Source organism: Amblyomma maculatum, chromosome 1 (assembly GCF_055883805.1).
Source record: "Amblyomma maculatum isolate TAMU_Amacu chromosome 1, ASM5588380v1, whole genome shotgun sequence".
In the NCBI taxonomy this organism is placed as follows: domain Eukaryota; kingdom Metazoa; phylum Arthropoda; class Arachnida; order Ixodida; family Ixodidae; genus Amblyomma; species Amblyomma maculatum.
This window is the reverse complement of record NC_139344.1, coordinates 294,382,954-294,408,608: the sequence shown is the minus strand read 5'-3', so window position 1 is coordinate 294,408,608 and position 25,655 is coordinate 294,382,954. Positions and strand designations below refer to the sequence as shown.

General features: G+C 44.6%; 1 long non-coding RNA gene across 1 annotated transcript; it reads right to left on the bottom strand.

Moving 5' to 3' along the window:
- Window positions 1-10,396: 10,396 nt before the first annotated feature.
- Window positions 10,397-16,705, bottom strand: LOC146206826 (uncharacterized). Its single transcript, XR_014703291.1, has 3 exons — window positions 16,579-16,705; window positions 14,553-14,704; window positions 10,397-10,702 (listed from the first exon to the last, which is right to left on the bottom strand). It is a non-coding gene; the product is annotated as an uncharacterized LOC146206826 (long non-coding RNA).
- Window positions 16,706-25,655: the final 8,950 nt, after the last annotated feature.

Sequence of the window (25,655 nt, the reverse complement as noted above, 5' to 3'; positions counted from 1 at the left end):
GTGTAGCGAACTGAGCGTGTCTCTTTTGTGCTCCCGTCTGCTCCAGACGGACAAATCAATCGGATGAAACTTTTTGTGGCCAGATGTCGGAATTATTTTTTCAGACATTTGTCTTTTTCTTTAAAAATCAATTTAGATATACGTGAATGAAGCCAATTACATGCTAGCACTGAGGAATGCAGTACTACGTCGATGTCTCAAACCTTCTATACGCTCTGGGAAGCGCAGTTCTCTTCTGTTTTTAGTGTGCGACATTTGTTATTCCTTTCGTCAACATGGTATTTCTTCATATATATTTTCTTGTATGTCAATTAAGTTCGTACACTGCCGAAAAGAGAACAGGCTTCTTCCCTCACATTAGGCTCTTTCTTTGGCATCTTTTCAGAGGCCCATAGCACAACCCTCCTTTCCACTTACCGGCGCGGTCATTTAGTTTTTCTCTTTTTGCAAGTATTGAAAAGCGCGATGCAGTCTCTGGAAGCGGAGCTGACACACATATCCCACTGCCTTTGGTGTGTATTGGTGACAGTTCGGCATTCACTGCATGAGCAAAACCAGATGCCATGGAGACGGACGGCGAAGGGAGGAGCGCGTGCACAGCAGGGGGCGCGGTCCCTCCGGGCTGCGTGCTCGCCTCCTTTCTGTTGTTCTTGTCTTTATTTTACGTTTATGTGCTGTAACTATACGACACTAACGGGGAAACGGTTTCTCTAGATTCATGTACGGGGCGTGCGGCGAAGCAGCTTCGGAGACACCTCCGTGCAATATATTAGTTTAGTCTTCAAAGGAAACCAGGCGAATACTAGAAAGAAGCTCGTCTCAGAATTGTTGGCGAAATGGCATCCAGTATTCAGTTCAGACGTACAAGTATTTATATCATGTGTGTTTTTTTTTTCTTTAGGTGCGTGGGAGTTGCACATTTTGCTCCGGCGAAATTTGACGGGCGAGCTGATGTTCGCGAGAGCAAAGTGGTTCACGTTTAACCCTTTTTCCTAGCAGTTCCGACCCTTGTAATTTTTTAATGTAAGCGTGGTGTTCGAAGAAGCAATTCCGCCAATTCTTGCAATACGCCGCGGAATCACAGAATTATAAACAAACGTTCTGGAGTGGCCGGTTGGGACTTGATAAGATAAACAGCATTCCTCTTGGAAATTTTCTGAAGGTTTATTCGGCGTTGGCCGAGTTTTATGATTAATTGGTGTTTTGCTGTCTTTTCCTCTTTTGTTTGTTTTGTTGGGGATTTAGTCTTCACAAGTCGTTTCATGAGTGGCTATTATAGAAAATTTGTGCCCCGTTAATATGACATCCGTTAATATGGAGGACCCGAATTATGGACAGTTTTCTGGGGCGAAGATTTTTCAATGTATTTATGCCTCGTTAATATAGAAACTCGCTCTCTGAACAATGGACAGGGAATGAATGCACACATCCTATTCGGCCCATGTATTTTTGTCTCGTTAATATGGACATCGCTTGAAAAAACCAGGGGAGTCCGAACGCAAGTTAAGAAGGGTGCGCAGGCCGGGAACCTATGCGACAGCCGATACGGTCGAATGCCTGAACGAGTCCTGTGGAGTTGGAAAGAACCAAAGCGGGCGTGTCGTCGTTTTAGGAGGGGAGGGGAGGGGAGGGGGGGGGGGGGGGGGGCAAGAGCGGGAAGGAAGGGAGGAGGAGGAGAAAAGGAGGGTGGATGACAGGGATCGTACAGAGCAAACCGAGGGTCAGCTAACTAATAAAGAACCCAAAAGGAGGGAACCGGGAGATTTCTGGGTGCAGCGGCAGCGCCGCAACTAAAGGCCGCAGTCGGGAAAATAGCAACATGTGGTCGCAATAAATTCTGCTGAACGTGAACAGAAGAGAGGCCGGTAAAAGCGTAAGAAAGAAATAATAAGAAGAAAGACAAGCGCCAAAATTGGGGGTGGGAACTGAAGTTTTTCTATCCCAGAACACAAAGTGTGTTCCATGAAGACGTTAACGCTTTACGGTCAGGGTTAAGACACACCCACGAAGTAGAGCGACAAAAGAAACGCGACGACCACGCAACCAGGACCGGGCGTCCCGTCCTGGACGCCCTTCCTTCTCATGCTCCTGGTTTTCGTCACTGTTGCGCTGCCGAACTACCGCATTTTGCACCACAGCGATCCGCATGTCGGCTTCGCCTTGAGTCAACGATGCGGCCTTTGCAAGGTCTGAGCTCTTCGTAGTCGGCTAGCCGTCGTTCTAAAATGTACTTCAGCTTGCAGTGTTTGTTTCATAGGAACACATACAAACGGCACTGGAAAGGGCTGTTTGATAGCCCTCTGTATAGTAGCCTGCCAACTTGACTCCCTCGCTTCCTTACAGAAACAATACAAGGCAAGAAAGAGAATCAGAAGAACGGAAAGTCAGGGAGGTTAACTAGGAAAAAAGAGTTCAAAAAAGCAGGAACCTATAACCCTCAACTTTAGTCTGACTTTTGGCATGGCGGGAGTTAAACGCAAAAGAATGGAGCTGAACTTAGGCGCGAAGCGGGAAATCTGTGAATACAAGCGGCAAAAGCCATCTCAGTCAATCCAAGCCATGAAAGACTGCACCCAAGTTCAACTAGGCCTCAACCTCGCCAGGTCGACGGTATACCATCTATATATACTACAGGACTCCGATAAATGACTCAACGTCGGCATCGCAGCGAAAGCCACAGTCCGACAGCGCCAAGCACAGTTCGCAGAAATGGAGTCAGCCTTGTTAATGTGGTTTGGGAATGTGTACGCGAATGGTGCTGTCGTGAGCGACGAAATGCTTCAAAAGAAGTCTCGCTGCCTCGGCAACATTATGAGTGCTTCTTCTCCTCCGTCTTGATAGGTTTTACCTGTGATGACTTACGGAATTTTTGTTCAGAAAAACAGGGGGATGTTTACTGAGAAATATTATTCTACGCTCTGTCTAGGCGTTACTGACTTCAGCTACTCAAGAGGATGGCTGACAAGGTTTAAGAACAGACATGACGTTTCGGGTCGACGAATCTATGGAGAAGAGGGTAGCATCGACGTCTCGGCTGTGTTTATATACCCAAATTAATTAAAACAGCAGCCATTAATTATAAATTTTTTCTCAATTTTATACTTTTCGTTTTTATTCATGACTCGTTATTATGGATGACTTGCTTTATGGACAGCTTTGGTCGGAAACCAAAGCGTTCGTACTAACGAGGCACGAATGTATTCCTATTTTTTCCTAATTTAATGTATTCTGTCGCAAAACAATGTACAGTGTATTAAAAAAAAATTTTGCAGTCATCAATTTTTTTTTCGAATTAAGAAAAAGAGCAAGGATGGAAGCTTGGGCGAGTTGGTGTCGGTTTTCTTGCCTCATAGCGCTAAACAGACAGGGACACAGCCAGACATACTGGACGGGCGATAAAAAAAAGCGCCCGTCCCGTGTGTCTCGCTGTGTCCCTGTCTGTTTTGCGCTATGTGGCAAGAAAAGGAAAAGAGCATATCGTCATTGCTGTCGTCGTCACTAGGGTCAACAGCATTTGGCTTTTCAGTTTATAGTAAGAACTGGCTTGTTTTATTTCTAATACGAATCTTATTCACGTGGGTCAGATGGGATAAACTCTTTGTATTGCATTATGGGCCTATGCGTAGTAACGTTGTACCCATATAGACCTTAGATTGAAACCGACCACAAAAGGGTAGGCGAGGAGGGGGAGAGGATTGCCACTTTAGTTCAGAGTTGGACATGTAGTGTTCGGAGTTTTTCTGCTTTTATCCGGGATATTAATTGTTGTATAAAATTAGGAGTAAAATACAGCCTTCATACGACAAAATTCTGGCTAGCCTATATACCCTAGGATTACCGAGAAATGTATATTAGCTTTAAGTTGCGGTTTAATTTAATGATTCTTTTTTTTTTTTTTTGAGGTCGAGCGCCCGACCTCAACCTCACATTTTGAGTTTGAGGTGAGGTTGAGTGAGGTCGCCAATGGTCACCTGAAACGTGAGGTGAGGTAGCCTGGGGGACTTCAACCTCAATTGATGAGGTTGAGGTTGAGTGAGGTCGCCAAATATTTTTTGAGTTTGAAGTGAGATCGAGGTTTTTGAGGTCGAATGCCCACCTCTGATCGTAATCAGCCTGTAGGATTTTTATGTGTAACCTATCTCGTTTGCCGTGAAAAATCAAATTCATTTTACTCTGCCGCCAGCTGTCCGGAATTTGCTTGTACAAACCGACAGAGGACAAGCAAGACATACAGCAAGACACCTGCAACCGTTGCAGGACACGAGCACCACAAGAAGTGGACGTGTTTGTAAGCGACCAGAACGCCTGGACCTGTGCGATCAAACCTTTCAAGAAAGGGGGGTGTTGTGGGCGCCACTGACGACAGCGCCCCAAGCGGCAAGCTAACCAGGCGGACCGCCGGGAGACCCCGGCATGGGCGACCAGGCCAAGGAGAGCGAAAACGGGCGCCATTACCTCATGTATAAATAAGCAGTTTTGCTTGTTATACCGGCTACGTCTACCACAGATACTTAATCACTTTATAAAACCTTCACACCCAGCACATTTTACTGACTTGAGTTAACCACTTTTCTTGTGCTTGGCGCTCTTTGGCTTCAGATCCCCTGTACCGTAAAAATCCCCCGTCACAAGGAGTTGCCTGCTTCTAGTGGCTAATGGCAGCAGTTATGCCAAAGCCGCAAACACTGTCTCAGCTACCAGTTTCACCATGTTATTGTTGCAATATAAACTACATGTGGTTTATTTGTTATTTCAGGGTTATTTGTGCTCTATGCAGTGCATATTACAATATGAACCAACAAGACATTAATGTCAGGTGCAGTTTCGGTGAATGAATCAATCTGCACTGATCTGTACAGAATGGGTGCTGTTGTACTGAGAGACCAATTTATGCAAAGCATTCATTTGTATCCCTGGACAAGGAGGATTATTAAATGCTGCAACAGCAAGCTCAAGTACGCACACCAAATCAATATGATCCGATTTACTGTATCTTATCCTTTTAAGATTTGCATGGATGCTGAGAATGTCATACTGGTTGTTCACACCACCACTTGTGGTACCATTTTGTGAATGAGCTGTTACAATAGTTTCACCAATAAAATTGTTGTTTTTGCTATGGCCCTTAGAGCACTATAGATAGATGCTGCCCCCTTTCGGTCCCTTTTTCTGCACACCGCACATTGCCGTGCTCAGAATAACTTTCAAGGAGTTGTTGCAGCTTGATGCAGAAATGACGCAAACATTATGGTGATGGTTAATATATCTGCAAGTTGTAAGAAATTTATCTTATGGTCTTGCTCAGTGAAGCAATTTCTCAAGAAAGGCAGCTCAGTAGTCGAAGTAAATGCACAGTGGTCAAACCAAAATGGTATTTTCATACCCTAAAATAAATCTATACAGCACTATACAGTGTAGCAGTGGTGGAATATATGTCTTCTGCAAATTTTACTGCCCCAGTAGACAAGAGGAGAAAATGGTCTAGACATATGCGTAGTGCACAAATATTCTGGAAGAAAGTGGCATTGTGCAGTAGTGCAAAGGGTAAGGAGCTCTTCTCAGGGGTACCTGGCAGAGGGATGTTGGGAGCTTGTTGGCATATTGGAAGTGTAGTTGAAGTGGGCAATTTCAGAGACCGGGCATGAAAAATATGAATTGCAAGTCTAGTTAGTCTTAATTAGGATGCCAGTGTCCTGCTGTGAAGCACATCTCCCCCACCCCCAAACAACCCGCATTTCTAGCAGGAGGTGCTTCTACACCCTACTAATGCTTCTCAAATGCATGTCCCCCTCCCCCCTTATTTAGACACTTACTCCTAATTTAAGTTCCTAGAAAAAAAGGGACGTAGAAGGCAAATATTGGTGAAAGGTGGAGTGATGCTTGGGACGCAGGCAGTTACATTTTCACTAAACACTGCTAGCATGCAATACAGATTTGTGGCAGTGATTCCGCGGGTCGCACTTCGCTATGTGGCCGTTGGACAGCATTTAGCACGCAGTACGTTGACAGCATGCCGTCCTAATCGATATACTCTCCATCGGTGCATGGATGGCGTGAAATAGAGCGCTTCAGTTCAGTGCATGCTTTGTCTGTTTCACACATGACGTCCCGCACGCTCAGACGACGTGAATTTTGTTCCTACTCATGAAGCAGCTCGATAACTGCTGCATTTAACGCGAGCGCGAACAGTCAAAATCACACACACACACACACACACACACACACACACACACACACACACACACACACACACACACACACACACACACACACACACACACACACACACACACACACACACACACACACACACACACACACACACACACACACACACACACACACACACGCACGCACGCACGCACGCACGCACGCACGCACGCACGCACGCACGCACGCACGCACACACACACACACACACACACACGCACACACACACACACACACACACACACACACACACACACACACACACACACACACACACACACACACACACACACACACACACACACACACACACACACACACACACACACACACACACACACACACACACACACACACACACACACACACACACACACACACACACACACACACACACACACACACACACACACACACACACACACACACACACACACACACACACACACACACACACACACACACACACACACACACACACGCGCGCGCGCGCGCGCGAAAGAAAGAAAGAAAGAAACGAAACTATGCCGTTGCAGATGGAGCACGATCGAGCTTTATGGTTTCGTTTTTGGCATGTTTTTTTTCTTGACCTGTGCAGCTTAAACAACGCAGGTTGTATACATTACACAGATTAATTAAAAGAGTGCGCTAACTTGACAAAACAGACAAACGGGATGAAAAAATATTAGACACCAGACACAAAGCGCAGACACTGTGCTTTGTGTCTCGTATCGTGTATTTTTTTCATCCCGTTTGTCTATTTTGTCAAGCCAATAAGCGCGCTCCTTTAATATTAGAACAAAACTAGCCCCATTTAAAGCATTGTCACACAGATACGCGTTATGGTTTGCAACCGTACAGATATAACGCAAATCGTAGCGCACGCCCGCTCAACGCGATCGACAGTGCTCAAGCTCGGAGCTAAACATGACTAGAGGTGGGTTGCAGAAACCTAGAAGTCAGCTTTTCTGCAGAGCAAAAACCCCTTCACCATGGCGGCCAAAACTGTTTTGGGGGCTGAAATTAGGTGCAGTGCAGGAGACGTCTATTGTGGCAATAATGGCCACGTCCATTTCCTGCACCCTCTTATTGTCTCAATTATGGGATTAAGCACCCCTCCGTTTGTGAGTGCCATTCATAACGCCTACCCCGCCCCTACCTCCTCCAGACTCTCAATGATGAAGGAATTCTGCTCAACAGGTTTGTGCATGACATCAGGCTGGACATAGAAGTATTCTGCGCTGCACCCAACTTCTGCCCCCAAAACAGGTTTGGCTGCCATGGCGAAGGGGTTTTTGCTCTGCAGAGAAGCTGACTTCTAGGTTTATGCAACTCACCTAGTGCATTTAGGACGTTCTGAACATGCAGCACAGTGATGGTGCCAAGTCTTGCATACTCGCGGAGATTCATACATATATATGGTGGTACATTGCGCTTGTAGAAAAAAGAAGAGAGAAGACAGATATTAGAGGTGTAGTAAACATAATAATAAAAATTAGAGGGTCTCTTAGACGTCTCTTAAGATGAGAATGGCGAAAGCCTACCCTTTCTTTCCTATAATTTGCCTCCAATCGTTAGCCTCTTGTCGGCATTCGTTGTAGTGCTGCTTTTAATTTAATTGGTTTACAGGAAAGGGAAGGCGCAGTATCACACTTTCTCCGGCAAGTGTGAGTTAGGACGGTACACCATCGCTCCTGTCGCGTGGCGTTCCTTAGCGCGCGTTCAAGTGTGGCGCTGCAGATGGCAGGGACGCATCCCACCTCGGACAATCAGAACGCTGCAAAAGCGGGACACACTTTGTCCACCCCAGCATGAGCCATTAAAGGCTTTCGCCTTAAAAGTAGTCGGTATCTGGCCCGTACGTGATTGTCTTAGCAGTCTGCAGGGCTCGTCACTCTGGCGGACGTGTGTACAACATGGCTGCATATAGTGCACACAATATAAGTTCGAGTGTGCTGGCAGAAAGTTACCCTCCCCCTTCTCCTTCCTGCTGAACAGACGGCAAGAGGAAAGCATGCAGGGCTTTCATGCTGTGCGAACACACATGAGTGAATTCGCTGACGGTTACGCGCACTGCCTTGCGGTCGATGAAACCAGCGCTGTTAGCAGATCTTCCAACGCGGTTCGATCGGCGGAAACGGCACAGTGTATGCGAGAAAATACGTGACCTCACGTATTACATCTTGTCGATATAGTCCGTTACTTGCGCTCCCGTCGTTCTGAGCTACGCAGCAATTGCACATAAGTTTCTCCACCATCTATTTTTTGCATTCCACCGGGGGAGCTAGAGTGCGGACATTCCCAAACTATATGTGATCGAGGATCCTATAGCTCATCACAGCGGCACTGGCCTCGGGGAACATTCTGGTTCGCCATAACAGCTATAGGGCACGTATATGTAGGCTTGCAATCGTGTTCACGCGATTGCCTGTCTGCATTCGAGCGCCCTAACCATTGAATGCATGCGATATATATCGGCCGCTAGACTACTGTGAATCAAGGATGCGGGATCGAATTCCGGCCGCGGCGGTCGCTTTTCAATGGAGACGAAATGAAAGCGCCCTAATGTGCCCTGTTGTGCTGCTCAATTGTCAGTGCACGTTAAAGAACCCCAGGTTATACCCAGGTGGTCGAAATTACTCCGTAGGCCTCCACTACGGCTCCCCTTTCTCTCTTTCCACTTTCACTCCCACCTTCCTCCCTTCCCTTACGGCGCGGTTAAGGACGTCCATAGAGCAAGTGTGACAGATACTGCGCCTTACCCTTCCTGTGAACCAATTATTATTATTATTATTATTATTATTATTATTATTATTATTATTATTATTATTATTATTATTATTATTATTATTATTATTATTATTATTATTATTATTCCGACCATACAACGCCAGATCCCGGCAGCCACAGCACAGAACCAGCTGGTGCTCCCTATAGCTACCGAAACCAGAAGGCTTCCTTCCTTATTGAGACAATTCAACTAGCAGTAAACAAATTCCTGATGGAAACCAACAGATAAATACAATTATAAGCGCTTGCGTCTCCACAACTTTGCCTGATCCGCGCGCGTTAAAATGCACGAACATGTGATGGGAACTTATAGCTTATCAAAGCAAAGTAGTAGGGCCCCCAGCGTTCCCCTCGTTCATAAAAAAAAAAAAAAAATCGCGCGATGCTGTGCGCGTAATTACGTTCAAGAAGGAAGGACATGTGGACTGAGATTAAAGTGTGTCGTACGTGAACTCAAGGGCTCAAAGCCTTTGTGTAGACCGTGGTAACACCGTGGTGGCGGGTCTTCTTTCTGCCCGCGCACCCGAACTTATTGTGTGCACTATAATATGCAGCCATGCAGTACACACGCCCGCCTGTAGTGACGAGCTCTGCAGACTGCTAAGACAATCACGTGTGGGCCAGATACGGACTACTCAAATTTATTATTATTTTTACTACACCTCTAATAACTGTCCTGTCTCTCTACCACTCCATCTCCTCTTTTATTTCAGCTCTCTGCTAACACCACTCCAACACTATACGACTACGCCAATGCCACGGCGCATATGCGCTCACCCCGAGCCAGAAGTACCGGCACTGGCAGCCGGTCGTCACCGAGTGTGGCCCGTGGGGGTGCGGGCATAGATCGTGGGCATGGAGGAAGTGGGATGGATGGAATATAGGAGCATCCCCTTTGAAATGAGGTGGTAGCAGTAGCTATCATGCTCATTTTTCTCCCTATATCTTAATTATTGATTTAGATTGGTTAACTAAACCATCATTATATTAAATTTTTGTTTCTACATTATGTCACTTCTCTGCTTTTAAGCCACCAATCTTCCAGTCGTTTTTTGCTAGCTTCCACCGCCAGTTTATTCACCCGGCCACTGGTATCTCTAAACCCCAGAGCTTCAGGAACAGTGACGGAGCCTGTATCAACTGCCGGATGGATACCCTTACATACGAGCATGGAGGAAGAACTCCATGTATTCGAGTATAATAAAATTGTCTGTGGCTTAGCTTGGTTAAGCCTGGTAATTGCGAAGCAATACGTGGGTTCTGCTATTGTACCGCTTGTGGTGATGCTCTGGTTATGCTTATGCTAGTATGGCTATGGTGATGCTCTTGGCTGTGCTATGTTTGGCATGGGTAAACACGCACAGACAAGAATGACGGCACACACGTGTTTCTCGTTTTCATCTTTTATTCAAACCTATAAATACGCTTCGGGGATCTGTGAAGAAATGACTCTTCGTCTGCACATCACTTATTACATATTCGTCAGAAGGTCTGTACATGATTACGTCTAAACTGCTTCTCCACTGAGTTGTTGACACTGGTTGCAGTTGGCATAGTTCAAGGGAATATCTAGAGTCGAGTGCTTCGATGAACGATGGGTCTCTTCTGGGATCTTTATTGAAGTCTCCTGTGCAGATGAGCATTCTTCTGTCGGTGCGTTCAGGTAAACCATTAGCCACGATTTTGACGGCATCGTCGTTTCCTGCGTGAGGCGAAATACATCATCATCATCATCATCAGCCTGATTATACCCACTGCAGGGTGAAGGCCTCTCCCATATTTTTCCACTTAACCCGGTTCTGTGCTAGCTGCATCCACTTGACCCCTGCGAACTTCTTAACCTCATCCACCCACCTAACTTTCTGCCGCCCCCTGCTACGCTTTCCTTCCCTTGGAATCCAGTTTGTTACCCTCAGCGACCATCGGTTATCCTCTCTTCGCACTACATGTCCTGCCCATGTCCATTTCTTCTTCTTAATTTCCACTAGAATGTCGGTAACTCGAGTTATTTCTCTGACCCACTCTGCACGCTTTCTATCTCTTAATGTTACCCCTACCATTTTTCGTTCCATAGCCCTCTGGGTTGTCCTCAACTTAAGTAGAAGTCTCTTGGTTAGCCTCCACGTTTCAGCCCCATAGGTGAGTACAGGCAAGATGCAAATGTTGTATACTTTCCTCTTGAGCGATACCCGTAAGCTGCTAGACATAATCTGCGAGTGCTTGCCAAATGCGCTCCATCCCAATCTGATTCTTCTTGTTATTTCCTTTGCATGGTCCGGATCTGAGGTTACTACCTGTCCTAAGTAGACATATTCGCCTACTACTTCCAGTATTTCGCTACCTAATGTAAACTGCTGTTCTTTCCCGAGGCTGTTGAACATTACATTAGTCTTCTGCATATTGATTTTCAAGCCTACCTTTCTACTTTTTCTTTCTAGGTCATCAATCATTATTTGCAGCTCATCCCCCGAGTTGCTTAGCAAGGCAATGTCATCAGCAAATCGCTGATTACTGAGGTATTCTCCATCTACCCTTATCCATAACTGCTCCCATTCCAAGTCTCTGAATACTTCCTCTAAACAAGCTGTGAATAGTACTGGGGAGATTGTGTCTCCTTGCCTAACACCTTTCTTTATGGGAATTTTGTTACTTTCTTTATGCAGAACTGTAGTTGCTGTGCAGCCACTATATATATCTTCCAGCACTTTCACGTACGGCTCGTCTACCCCCTGATTTCGCAATGCCTGAATCACCGCCGAGGTTTCAACTGAGTCAAATGCTTTTTCGTAATCAATGAATGCTATGTATAAGGGCTGGTTATATTCCGAGCATTTTTCTATCACCTGATTGATGGTATGGATATGATCGATAGTAGAGTACCGTTTCCGAAACCCTGCTTGATCCTTTGCTTGATTGCAGTCTAAGGTTGTCCTGATTCTATTAGCGATTACCTTAGTAAATACCTTATACGTAACAGACAGTAAGCTGATTGGTCTGTAATTTTTAAGGTCCTTAGAGTCCCCTTTCTTGTGAATGAGGATAATGTTTGCATTCTTCCATGGTTCCGGTACCGTCGATGACACCAGGCACTGCGTATACAGGGTCGCCAGTTTTTCTAGCACGATATCCCCCCCGTCCTTCAGCAAATCTGTAGTGATCTGATCCTCTCCAGCTGATTTCCCCCTTTTCATAGTTTCTAGTGCTTTCTTGACCTCGTCCTTTGTCACTGGTGGAACGTCTGACTGTTTTTCCCTACCGCCAATCTCATTACGGTCCTGACTACTTTGGCTACTGTAGAGATCTGTATAGAACTCCTCGGCTACTTTGACTATCTTGTCCATATTAGTGATAACGTTGCCCGCCTTGTCCCTTATCGCATACATCTGGTTTTTGCCTATGCCCAATTTCTTCTTTACCGCTTTAAGGCTTCCCCCGTTCTTTACAGCATGCTCAAATTTCTCCATGTTATTCTTCCTTATATCGGCCACCTTGCGCTTATTGATTAGCTTTGATATCTCGGCCAATTCGATCTGGTCTGTTGGAATGGAAGCTTTCATACTCTGGCGTTTCTTAACCAAATCTTTCGTCTCCTTAGACAGCTTACCGGTATCCTCTCTAACTATCCTACCGCCTACTTCTACCGCGCACTCAGTAATGATATCTCTGAAATTATTGTTCCTTGCCTCTAGGGTAATGTCGCCATCCTCAGTTAGAGCTGAATACCTATTCTGTAGCGAGGTTCTGAACTCTTCTGCCCTCCCCCTCACCGCTAATTCGTTGATGGGTTTCTTTCTTACTAATCTGTTGCGTTCCTTCTTCAGATTTAGGCTAATTCGGGACCTCACCATCCTGTGGTCACTGCATCGCACTTTCCCGATTACCTCTACATCCTGCACAATGGCGGGGGTTGAACACATTATGAAGTCGATTTCATTTTTAGTCTCTCCGTTAGGACTTTTCCATGTCCATTTCCGGTTCTTCCGTTACTCCCGCTATAACCAAGTCCAAGGCAGCAATTGCCACACAGAGTGCTTTCCTTGCTTCATCGGCACTGGGGGCGTCACGATGGTAGCTTGTAGAGGTTGTCTTACATATATAGCTACCCCTGCATTTCTTGTCTGGTCAGCACGTCTGGCTGCACCTACAAAGTTGAATCCACGCATATCTAAAGGATACTCATCTGGGTAGTATCCAGTTTCAGTGAAGACTAAGACATGCGCAGACATCAACACTGAGTCCGCAATCATGATGTGTTGAGGTCAGTGCTGAAAAAGAATGCATCCGACAAAAGTATAGGTAGGGATTGAGTACACAAAATTCATTCTAAGTGAGCCTATATATGTCTTGTAGATTCCAAGGGAAGGCAAGTATAGCAGGGGGCAGCAGAAACTCAGGCAGGCAGGTGAGATTAGGAAGTTTGCGGGGATCAGATGGATGCAGCTGACAGAGGATCGGGTTATTTGGATGGATATGGGAGAGGCATCTATACAAGCAGGTATATATACAACTGCACAATTATGATGTATTTGAGGTCAGTGCCAAAAAAATTTCCACCCATCAAAGGTATAGGTGGGGTGTGAGTACACAAAATTCCTTCCAAGTGAGCCTATATATGTCTTGTAGATTCCAAGGGAAGGCAAGCGTAGCAGGGGGCGGCAGAAACTCGGGCAGGCAGATGAGATTAGGAAGTCTGCGGGGATCATATGGATGCAGCTGACAGGGGTCGAGTTATTTGAATGGATATGGGAGAGGCATCTATTATAATGCCTCTCCCATTATGATGCATTTGCGGTCAGTTCAAAAAAAAAAAAAAATTCTACCCGTCAAAGGTATAGGTGGGGAGTGAGTACACAAAATTCATTCTAAGTGTGCCTATATATGACTTGTAGATTCCAAGGGAAGGCAAGTGTAGCAGAGGGCGGCAGAAACTCGGGCAGGCAGATGAAATTAGGAAGTTTGCGGGAATCATGCACCTGGCACCGGATCGGGTTATTCGGATGGATATGGGACAGGCATTTGCCCAGCAGTGGGTGTAGTCAGGCTAGTGATATCAACAAAACTAACAACTGGATGAGTTGGTACTGATTCATCTTAAAACCAGCCAGAAGACGAAACACGTGAGAAGAGAGGAGCAAAAGACAAAGTTTGACTAACAACTGAAATGTCACTGAAGGAAAGAAGCAAAAGAAAATTCGCACAGAAATGCACGTGCACGAAAAACCCGAAAGCAGTGAAAGCGTGGAAAGCAGAAAGTGTCTAAAAAATCATCTAAAAAAAAGCAAACTCTTTATGGTCAAGGACCACTCGTTACAAAAGGGAAGCCCCAGATCCAAATCCAAAGGCACACTATTCTGCAAAGGCTAAGGACATGTGTGGCTAAGAAGTCGGTCAACAGTCTTTCGGGGCCTTTTTTAAATGTGCATCTCTGTACAAGTCTTCGTTTGCCTGTATCCTTTAGTAAAATTTCAATTATTAGTCCAGCTGTCCTGCAATTCTCTCTTCTCATGTTTTCTGGCTTGTTTCAGAATCAATAAGGTGATGACTCTACAAACCTTGCGCAAACTGGAAACCAGTGTAACTGTCAGATGGAAACCTTTCCCTTATTTGGCTTGCATCACAAATAGGGACGACTTTACTGTGATGTCTACCGAGGCATCCCCAAAGCCAGTGCGCAAGCTGGCTGTAGCAGATGCAGCGGTGCCTCCTGTTGACAAGAGAAAAAGCAATATTCACTTTTCAGCATAGCAAAATGAAAATGAGGTTTAGGTCTTTTACAAATTTGACAGTTATTCATGCATCTGAACAATTAATTCCCGTCTAACAGAAGCTGTACAGTGTAACTTTCATTGTCAATTTATTCTCCCTGGAAGTATGGCAAACTGAATTCTGCTGCAGGTGATTGAGAGAGAATGAGACCCCCCAAATATTAGAACCGCAGTGCAATCACAATTTGCTACTGCAGCAAAATAATGCCTGAAGGCAATGCAGCTTTTGACTGACAAAACCTGGTAGTCGTCTTACACCCTGTATACTATAGTGTTGTGGCCGATGTCAATGTGCACGCTGATATCCGCATAGCACGAAGATGTTAGTATGCGACTTGTGCGTTGTGGGGATTCTCACGGGGCTGCGGCTCCGCTCTGAGAACCGAGGCCACACCGCTAGCTCTGACCACAGCCGTGGCCGTGAAGAACGACACACCGAGGCAAACATAGCCAGCGGACTAAGTTGTTTATTGGGAACGCCCAATGTTCTTCCTCGGTGTCATAGCAGCATCCGCGCGCTACGGCGTCGCGGCGTTCTCTCTCTGGGTGCTGTCCGCTGAGATGAAAGGGGAAGGAGAGGCCGTTCTCTCACCCCTGCGCTCTCCGCCACAACACCGGAGGAAAGAGGCCAGGGGGGAAAGATGAGGGCTCCCCGAGAGAGAGAGAGAGGGTGTTTGCCGCGTCGTGAGGGCGAGGGAAATGTTGAATTCCCACAGCGTTAAGCAGCTCTGTGGGAATTCAACATAAACGACAAGTACACATCTGTCAACGGCACTCAGTTGTTTTCCCACAACACGCCACGTGCCAAAATTTCTGCAAGTGCCGCAAAACTACTCTATAACCTCATTTGATAACTGTAAAATTTCCAACACTTACTCAAGCTGTGGAAGTTTCGGTATACTGGCCTTTGGAAGAACGTCTTTTTTTTTTTTTGGTTGCCACATTTCAGCACATGTAAGATGTCAGTGTCAAAGAATTTTGGAGAGGTTTACTGTGTGGAGGTGTTGATGATGTTATCAGTGAAGTCAGACAATTTTTTAAATTATATTTGCACACTATGCAACACTCACCTAATGCAAGTGGGCAAAAAAAAAAAACTAGCAAATAAAACTTTGAGTGCTGGTATGGCGATTGTTCTGGCAGCAAGTGGGGACAGGCTATATTAAGAGTTGTCGGGCTAGTTAGTGATCGTCTGCAGAAGCCAGTCCTGCTCTGTGTGTTTTTCTCTTCCGTGTCGTTTTTTAGTGCATTTTCCCACGACTTCTGCAGGAGACAGGCTACTTAATTACATGCAATTTCACTTATCACAGACTCCTCCAAAATGAGAACGCTTTTGCACTTATTTACTGCATTTCTTGTGGCATTCCTTATGTATTCATGTTTTGAAGTACTGCACTTGTTGGTCATACCTGGCTAATAAAACAAGCGTGTCCGGACAGCGTTTTTCTTTTTTTGCCGTTACTTCACATCAATGTGCATGCCCTTTCCATTTAGCAAGTTCACACTATCAGATGATGCGTGCATGGAATTAAGCAAACCAGTAATCTGCATGGAGAAACGTCGTGCTCATGCGCACTTTCTACGAAAACAAGAAAAATATGAAAACCAGCGATGTTGCGTTCGCGCTAACGTGGCACAATATCGACACTGCAGACAGTGTAGATGATCGCAAGTAAGTAACGTTAAAGGGGAAGCTTTCTTTTATTAGCAGTGCCTTCCGCAATATATTTCATTACAGCGTTTCTTGCTCGAGAAAATGAAAAACAGGCGGCCGCTTGTTCAAGTTATGTCGCCTTTCGCTCAAGGTTCTTACCTTGTGTTCTCGACTAGCAGCCCATGACCAAGAAGCATTTGGAGTAAATGCGGATGACCTGTAACACCCAGACGGCTGCTTCAACTACGTAGTCGCCGCAGGGGTCTCGCCAGATGCTCTCAAGAGCAGTCGGCATCGGCACGCACCGCCCGCAGCTGCACCTGTTCGAAAGCTTCGGTTAGCGATTACGCACTCTCGCAACGGTCTAACATAGGCTAGGCTGCAAGACTCGGAAATAGATACCAATGCGTAGTTCCGAAACGGCTGGGATCGGGAGGCTGGCGGTTGGGCTTCTGCAAGCCGGAGTTGTGCCGCGGTTACCGCGGCCTCTCGACACAAGTGTTCTTGTACCGGTCGCAGGCTCCATCTTCGCCGACCTGGCACCCGAAAAGTTGTGTTGGCATAAGGCTCAAAGCCCACGATGTAACCATGTTTTAACAGTAGCAACTATATTCTAGTTCACTATAGTAGCGACGCTGGAACCTGGGACGTCGGCCATATTAAAAAAAATCATGTGTTAGCGTAGAGTAGGGCACAATTAAAACCTCTAAAATACACCGAGTTCGGTCAACTTTGGCTCAGCAGGCTCCGGCAACGGGAGCTTCTCATTGGCTTAGCGCTATGACGTATCTGTTGAGTTGAGGAGGACGCGCGCTAGGAAACCGAAATTCTGATTTTGTCGCTATTAAATCAACGCGGCCGATGAAACGAATCGAGGTATATTATATGATGCAGGATAAGGATTCCATTTAACCAAGCCGTGCAAAATTTCCGGAAAACGTTTCACGACCCCTTTAACGGCGGAGCTAAAGTGTCCCCCTAATTTTTTAGAACAATATGATATAATATAAATCTGACTTTATGAACACAGCCAGTTGCACCAGGCTCAAACACTTCGCCATAATGTGAGTTGGCTTGTCAAATTTCTTTTCGTTTCAGCAGAGTTGCTCTTTACCGAAGCTTCCCATGTCAGCGCTTCCATATGAAGTTAAGGCTTCAAATGTCTACTATCTGACAGAGGGAATAAATAAAAAATCGGCATATTTACAAAATCAACTTAATTCCAGGTGGCTGTCAATTACCGAACCATCGGGTGACTCGACAAAGCACACAAAAGTGAAACGCACGTTTCGTTATTTTATCGCTACGCTGGCAGGTATAAAGGCACAGAATCCACACCTGAGCTGAGCGCTCTAGACGCGGACTTCGCATGCATCATCACGTGATAACATCTTTCGGAACGGCCTGGACGTGAGCATATTGCAACACAGTAGTGGGATGTCATTTTTGCCGCTTTGCTAGACGCCGCGGGTTTGGCAGCCGCTTTTTCAGCGTGAAACGCGCACCTCGGGCGCAACCGTATTGCTCTCTGCTCCAAGCACTACCATTTCTTAGGACTGTGAAAAGTAGTTTCAGTGATCATGCCCTTGTCTTCAGTCAAATACACAATGGCGAATGCAATCTATGTACAAAAGTTTTCAACGAACGTATTTGTACTATAGCGTTCGTTATACATGCATTGCTCCTTCTCCCGTGTCCTCCATCGCAGCATTAGCTTATCCTTCAAGTTCACAAAGCTCCATAGCACGCAAAACAACATTGCTGTTTTAGGTGATATCACGTTCCTTCCGTGAGCTAGCTCCCAGTCAGAGGGAGGTGCAGTAATCCTTGACAAGATGCGACACTTGTAAAGCCGACTAGGATTGCAAACGAGCGGTCGCATACACACGTCTACGTCAGTGCGCTGGCTGCAGAAGGGCACGCAGCAACATGCTGGCATTCCGATTAGAGCTTCGTGCTAGCAGTGACTGCTGTGATGTTAAAAAATGAAACAATCGCTTGTAAGCATTCCAATACACCACCGGTGCATGCACGAAGGCGCACATTGACAGCGTACTCAGTGGGAGGCGCTGAACAAAACATGGCCGCCACCCACAGTTTCTGTCACTAGATGGCGCTAACTTTTGTAAAGCCTCTGCACCCAATGCATCGAAATATCTAGAGTGGAAAATAGACCTTTATATTTGGCCTTCCTGGACATAAACGGGGCGTACGACAACGTAAAAAGGGAACTCCTGTGGAACATATTAAAAGAAGAAGGCGTAGGTTATGAGATAATAGAGTTCCTACAGGAAATATACCAGGATAACAAAGTAGAAATTACATGGGAAGGAATAAGAAGTACGGAAGATGTCAAAGTATGCAAATGATTAAGACAAGGCTGTCCTCTATCACCGGTGCTGTTCATGCTTTATATGATAAACCTGAAACGGAGGATACAAGACAGTAACCTAGGTTTTAACCTGTCATATAGATTAGGCGGAAAGGCGGTAGAGCAGCGCCTCCCCGGTTTGATGTATGCAGACGATATTGTGCTGCTAGCTGAGAGTCTGGAAGAATTGCAAACTCTAGTTAAGTATTGCGGAGACGAAGGGGACGCTCTAGGCTTCAGTTTCAGCGCCGTTCAGTCGGGTCTGATGATTTTCAACGGCTCAGCTGATCAGGGTCTTAAAATACAAGGCCTTGAAATACCTAGAGTAGCAGAATATAAATATCTGGAGGTATGGGTAAACGAAGGATTGGCATACATTGAAAAGCATGAGCAAACACTTAAGGCCAAAGGGCGAAGAAATGCCGGGATAATGAAGCATAGGGCATTGTGGGGATACAACAGGTATGAGGTTTTGAGGAGTATTTGGAAAGGAATTACGGTGACCAGACTTACTTGCGGAAATGCGGGTTTGTGCCTAAAATCAGAGGTACAGTCGACATTAGAAATATATCAGACAGCCGTTGGACGATTAGCACTAGGTGCCCACGGCAAAATACAAATGAGGCGGTACAGGGAGATATAGGCTGGGCATCTTTCGAAGTACGGGAAGCTCAGAGTAAAATATTATATGAGGAACGCCTGAGGAAATTGGACAGTAAAAGATGGGCAGCTAAAGTGTTTAGATATCTTTTCTTAAAAAGCGTTGACTCACGGAGGAGGAAAAGAACTAGGAAACTAACTAGTAAGTATGCTAGTCACAAAGACGGAGAAATAAAGAGCGTTAAGCAACAGGTGAAAAACACAGAAGGTAAAAATTGCATAAATTCGATGGAAAAGAAATAGAGTGTGGAATTATACCGAAAGTGGAAAAGGCAGATCAGGAAGGAAGCTTTTTTTGATAACTCAAGAGGCAGTGCCCTACTTTTTGAAGGTAGATCAGGGGGCCTTAGAACACGCAGCTACAAAAAAAAATTTAACAATGAAGATGATGCATGTGCTGTATGTGGCAACTCCAGTGAAACAATTGACCATATACTAGAATGTAATGGTATCCATCCGGAAGTTGATGCAGGCGCAGTCACTGTTCCTGAAGCTCTAGGGTTTGGAGTTGCCAGTGGCCGGGGGAACAAACTGGCGGTGGAAGCTAGCAAAAAACGACTGGAAGATTGGTGGCTTAAAAGCAGAGAAGTGGCATAATGTTAGTAATGTAGAACCAAAAATAAAGATTCCATGAATTACGATAAAGTCAACAAGGCACTTCTCCAAAGATTCAGGCTAACAGCAGAGGGTTTTCGCGAGAGATTTCGCGCCGCGAAACCTGAGGATTCTGAAAAAACCGCTAAACAGTTTTCTTGTCAGCTAGCCAACTATTTTGGCAGGTGGTTGAGTAGTCGCTCAATACCCGGTAGCTTATTACCAAACCATATCCCGTAGGAACACACGAGCAGACGACGCTCTGGCGCGATGATGGATGGAATATAGGAACGTCCCCTTTGAAACGGCCTGGTAGCAGTAGCGATAATGCTCATATTTCTCCCTATATCTTGAGTATTGTTTTAGATTAGTTAACTATACCATCATTCTATAATTTTTTTTTCTACTTTAATAACATTATGTCACTTTTCTGCTTTTAAGCCACCAACCTTCCAGTCAATTTTTGCTAGCTTCCACCGCCGATTTATTCACCCGGCCACTGGTATCTCTAAACCCCAGAGTTTCAGGAACAGTGACTGCGCCTGCATCGACTTCCAGATGGATACCATTACATTCCAGTATAATATGGTCAGATGTTTCACTGGAGTTACCATATACAGCACATGCGTCATCTTCATTGTTAAATTTCTTTTTCTAGCTGCGTGTTCTAAGGCACCCTGATCTAGCTTCAAAAAGAAGGGCACTGCCTCTTGAGTTATCAAAGAAAGTTTCCTTCCTGATCTGCATTTTCCACTCTCGGTATAATTCCATACTCTGTTTCTTTTCCATCGAATTTATCCAATTTTTACCTTCTGTGTTTTTCACCTGTTGCTTAACGCTCTTTATTTCTTCGTCCTTGTGACCAGCATACTTACTGGCTAGTTTCCTAGTTCTTTTCCTCTATTGTGAGTCAATGCTTTTTAGGTATAGGTATTTAAATACTTTAGCTGCCCATCTGTTACGGTCCGATTTCCTCAGGCATTCCTCATATAATATTTTACTGTGAGCTTCCCGTACTTCGAAAGATGCCCAGCTCATATCTCCCTGTACCGCCTCATTTGTGGTTTTGCCGTGGGCACCTAGTGCTAATCGTCCAACGGCTCTCTGATTTACTTCTAATGTCGACTGGATCTCTGATTTTAGGCACAAAACCGCATTTCCAAAAGTAAGCCTGGGCACTATAATTCCTTTCCAAATACCCCTCAAAACCTCATACCTGTTGTATCCCCGCAATGCCCTATGCTTCATTATCCCGGCATTTCTTCGCCCTTTGGCCTTAAGTGATTGCTCATATTTTTCCATGTATGCCATTCCTTCGTTTACCCATACTCCGAAATATTTATATTCTGCCCCTCTGGGTATTTGATGGCTTTGCATTTTAAGACCCTGATCAGTTCAGCCACTGAAAATCATCAGACCCGAGTTAACTGCGCTAAAACTGAAGCCCCTTCGTCTCCGCAATACTTAACCAGATATCTGCTAACAGTAGAATATAATCTGCATACATCAAACCGGGGAGGCGCTGCTCTACGACCTTGCCGCCTAATCTATACTACAGGTGAAAACCTAAATTACGTTCTTGTATCCTCCGTTCCAGGTTTATCATATAAAGCATGAACAGCACCGGTAATATAGGACAGCCTTGTCTGAATCCTTTGCGTACTTTGACATCTTCCGTACTTCTTATCCCTTCCCACGTAATGTCTACTTGGTTATCCCGGTATATTTCTTGTAGGAAATCTGTTATCTCATAAACGATACCTTCTTCTTTTAATATGTTCCACAGGAGTTCCCTGCTTACGTTGTCGTACGCCTCGCTTATGTCGAGAAAGGCTGAATACAAAGGTCTGTTTTCCGCTCTTGCTATTTCGATGCATTTGGTGAGCACAAAAAGGCTACCATCTAAGCGCCTACCATTTCTAAACCCGTTCTGAAGTCCTCCGAGTATCTTCGTACTTTTTACCCATGACTGCATTTTTAATTTCACCGCCTGCATGGCCAACGGGTATATAAGAGATGTTATCGTAATCAGCCTGTAGGATTTTTATGTGTAACCTGTCTCGTTTGCCTTGAAAAATCAAATGCATTTTACTCTGCCGCCAGCTGTCCGGAATTTGCTTATTCATTATGACTGTTTCCAAAGCTTTTAACAAGGTTTTCTTACTTCTTGAACCAAGCTCATTAATCAACTTGATCGGAATTCCATCTATCCTTTTAGATGCGTATTTAGGAATATTTTTGCCTGCTTTTTTTACAGTTAAGGTTGGTCAGTTCTAAGTTGCTTTGTATTCTGCTATCTTGTGTTGCTTCCTGATTTGCGGAGATTACCCTATCGTCGCTCTTAAATAACACTGCTATAACTGATGTAATGTAGTTCACTCTGTTGTCTCCCTTTAAACAATTTCCCTCGTTATCTTGAATCCAGTCCTGCGTTCTTTGATTCTTTTTACCTAGCCAGCTTATATGGTTCCAGAATTTTTTTGGTCCGCCTCTAGAGGCATCGTGTAATGTCAGCGATCCAGCGATCGGTGGACTGCCTTATTTTACTTTGGACGAGGGCCTGTACCTCAAGTTTCTTTTGATTCCCATTTTTGGTCGATTTCCTCCTGAGATACCTGTGCTTTCTTTGCCCCTCGGTGTTCCCTTGAAGCAGCCCGTCGTTGTTCAATGACTTCAATGATTTCCTTGTTCCACCAGCTCCGTGGCTTTGCCTTTCCATTCCAGCAGTTCCCTAGTTTAACCTCCCTAATTTTTGTCCTTATGAGTAGTTCTACCTTATTTATTTATTCTTTTACCCACAGCGCCATATGTGGCATTACAATGGGGGGGGGGGGGGGGGTGCAGTTCTACAAAGCATAAGAAAAAGAACAGTTACAAAGACGATGCAAACACTTTATTGTCAGATATATGAACGCAGGATAAAGACGGGGCGTTCCATTCTCGAACAGTGTGTGAAAAAACGACGATTTAAACAAGTCGGTTCTAGCTCTGAATTCACGCACTCTATAATCGTGATCAATTCTCTCGGATATATAGTGTGGACAGAAAGTGTACTTCTCCCTAGGAATAACAGTTGTTTGGTGCTATATATTGTGAAATAATTTTAGCCTCGGTTTCCTTCTTCGCGATGGTAATTTCTGTTGTACGCTTGTCATGCTAGTTTGTTTACTATAATTTCCTGAAACATAGCGGGCAGCCAAGGTCTGAACTCTTTCTCTAATTTGAGCTTATCAACATTTGTCGGCGGATCCCATACAGTACATGTATATTCCAGCACGGACATAATGTAAGTTTTAAAAAGTAGATCTCTTGCGGAAACATTCTTGTGTTATGATGCAGAAAACCCAACATTTTGCAAGACTTCGCAGAAACATAATCAACATGCCGATGCCAACACAGAGTTGGAGTGACATACAAGCCTAAGTATTTATATTCCATAAAAGATTGCAATAAGTGCACGTTCGCATTGTAGACAAAATTAGGTAAATTTTTTTTTGTCGGAAAAGTCAAGTTTAATTTCATGTGCCACTGGTGGACTCTATCCAGATCTTCCTGTATAGCATGCGAGTAATTTTTCACTTCTCTATACATCACAAAGTCGTCGGCAAACATTCGCATGCAGGAAGTAACATCATTAATAACACAAGAAAAAGCAGAGGTCCCAAAACTTACCCTTGTGGGATGCCGGAAGTTACATTAGAATTGGCTTCATTTATGGTCACGTACTGAGACCTGAAACTTAAATATTCCTCTATCCATTCAACAACCTTCTCCTTAATATTTAAACAGTGTAGCTTGTGGACTAAAAAACTATGATCTGCGACGTTAAAAGCCTTTTTCAAATCAATGACGACACAATCAATAACGCTGCACCGGTCCAATGCTTCACATACCTCGTGGACAAACTCTGTTAGTTGAGTAATGCAAGATGCGCCTTGCCGGAAGCCACGCTGGTTTAGGTTTATTACGGGGCTGAGATGATTCATAATGTTTGAATATAAGATTATTAAAGAAATAGGACGGTAATTCGAGACGAATTCTCGAGGCCCAGTCTTATGAATCGGGACAACCTTCCAATCGTTCGGAAGGGAGCTGGTAAGTAAATATTTTCTGAATAAGAGAGCTCAAAATGGGCACCTATATTTAAGAGACCATGTCTAAGCGCTGAAGAAGTGCGGCCGTTTCATATAGGAGTAAGCTGAACTGGAGGCACAAATACCGAACCAAAGAAATTGTTTAACGTGTTTGCTTTTCCGAGACTTTCATCGATCAATTATGCGCGAGAGATGGGATGCCTACGTTATCGTTACCTTTATCGTATCGCCAAAATTGCTTTGGCTTCTTTTTGAACCTTGACGAGAAGGAGTCAAGGAAGTTCTTTTTTAGCATGTTCAATGGCCACTTGAAGGTCGTTATTAGCAGCCTCCAAATTTGCCTTTGTCAAAGAATTTGGATTTCTTTTAAATCTTTTAAACGCTCTTTGCCGTTCTTTATGAAGACGTCGTAGGTTTGCATTTAACCACGGCTTATTTTATTATATTTTGAACATATTGTTGGTCCCCTCTTGGGACCGTTACAGGAGTGGATTTATAGACAACAAGGATGCAAGTTAACAACACAACAATACAAACGCCAGCAATCAGGTTTAAAAACGAAAAATCAGCATTCATATGCGGAAAGAGCGAGTGAATAACAGAAGATGGAAGAAAGCCAACTCTGGCATTCAAAGCACGTCTCAAAGTATTCCTTATTACAATCATACACTGGGTACATGATCGAGTGAGAAAAAAACATAAGACCATACAGACTGCGGATGGTCATCAAGTCTGGCTTGATGACAGAACTGATGAGGCTGCAAGCTCTATGAATTTTTCTAAGGAATGCTGCGCAGTTACAGATTTATCTATTTCGTTCCATTCCCTTACTCCTCGGGGAAAGAAAAGTAATATGTGTTGTTAGCACAAGCGTATTCATTAATCGTAAACTCATGCTTGCGACGTGTTTCTCTAGAACGGTTACAACTAATGTAAGTAGCAGGATCCATGTTGAATGCGTTATGAATTAATTGATATAGAAACTTGAGTCTATGGAGTGTTACGCGACTTGATAATACGTCTAGGCCTGCGCGGGAAAGCAGCTCCGTAGGAGAGTCATTGCGCCGGTATCTGTGGTAGATAAGCGAACCACTTTTTGTTGAACATCTTTTTGCATATACGGAAACCAGACGACGTTTGCATATTCTGAGATTGGACGGATAAGGACCTTATACGCGAGTAATTTCACTTTAAAAAACGTGTGTGAAATTACAGGTATCTTTAAAGAAAATTTCGGTCCCCGTACAGAAAGGATCTGTTCTACTCCATTGACCGAAATACGTTCACGAAAAAAAACAAAAAAAAAAAACAGTAATTTTCTGTTTTCCAGCCGAAAGCTTGACTGCAAAGTAAATAATTCGATATATTTTTGTCGTCTGTTCTATTTTCTACCACACACTTATTTTACTTGATTAGTAGGCAAATGCTAAATAGAAAGCGAAATGGTATGACAAAAGCGTACCTTTTTGGGCTTGTTGGTGCATGAACATAGCGATTTTGTAGCGCAGAACAGACAA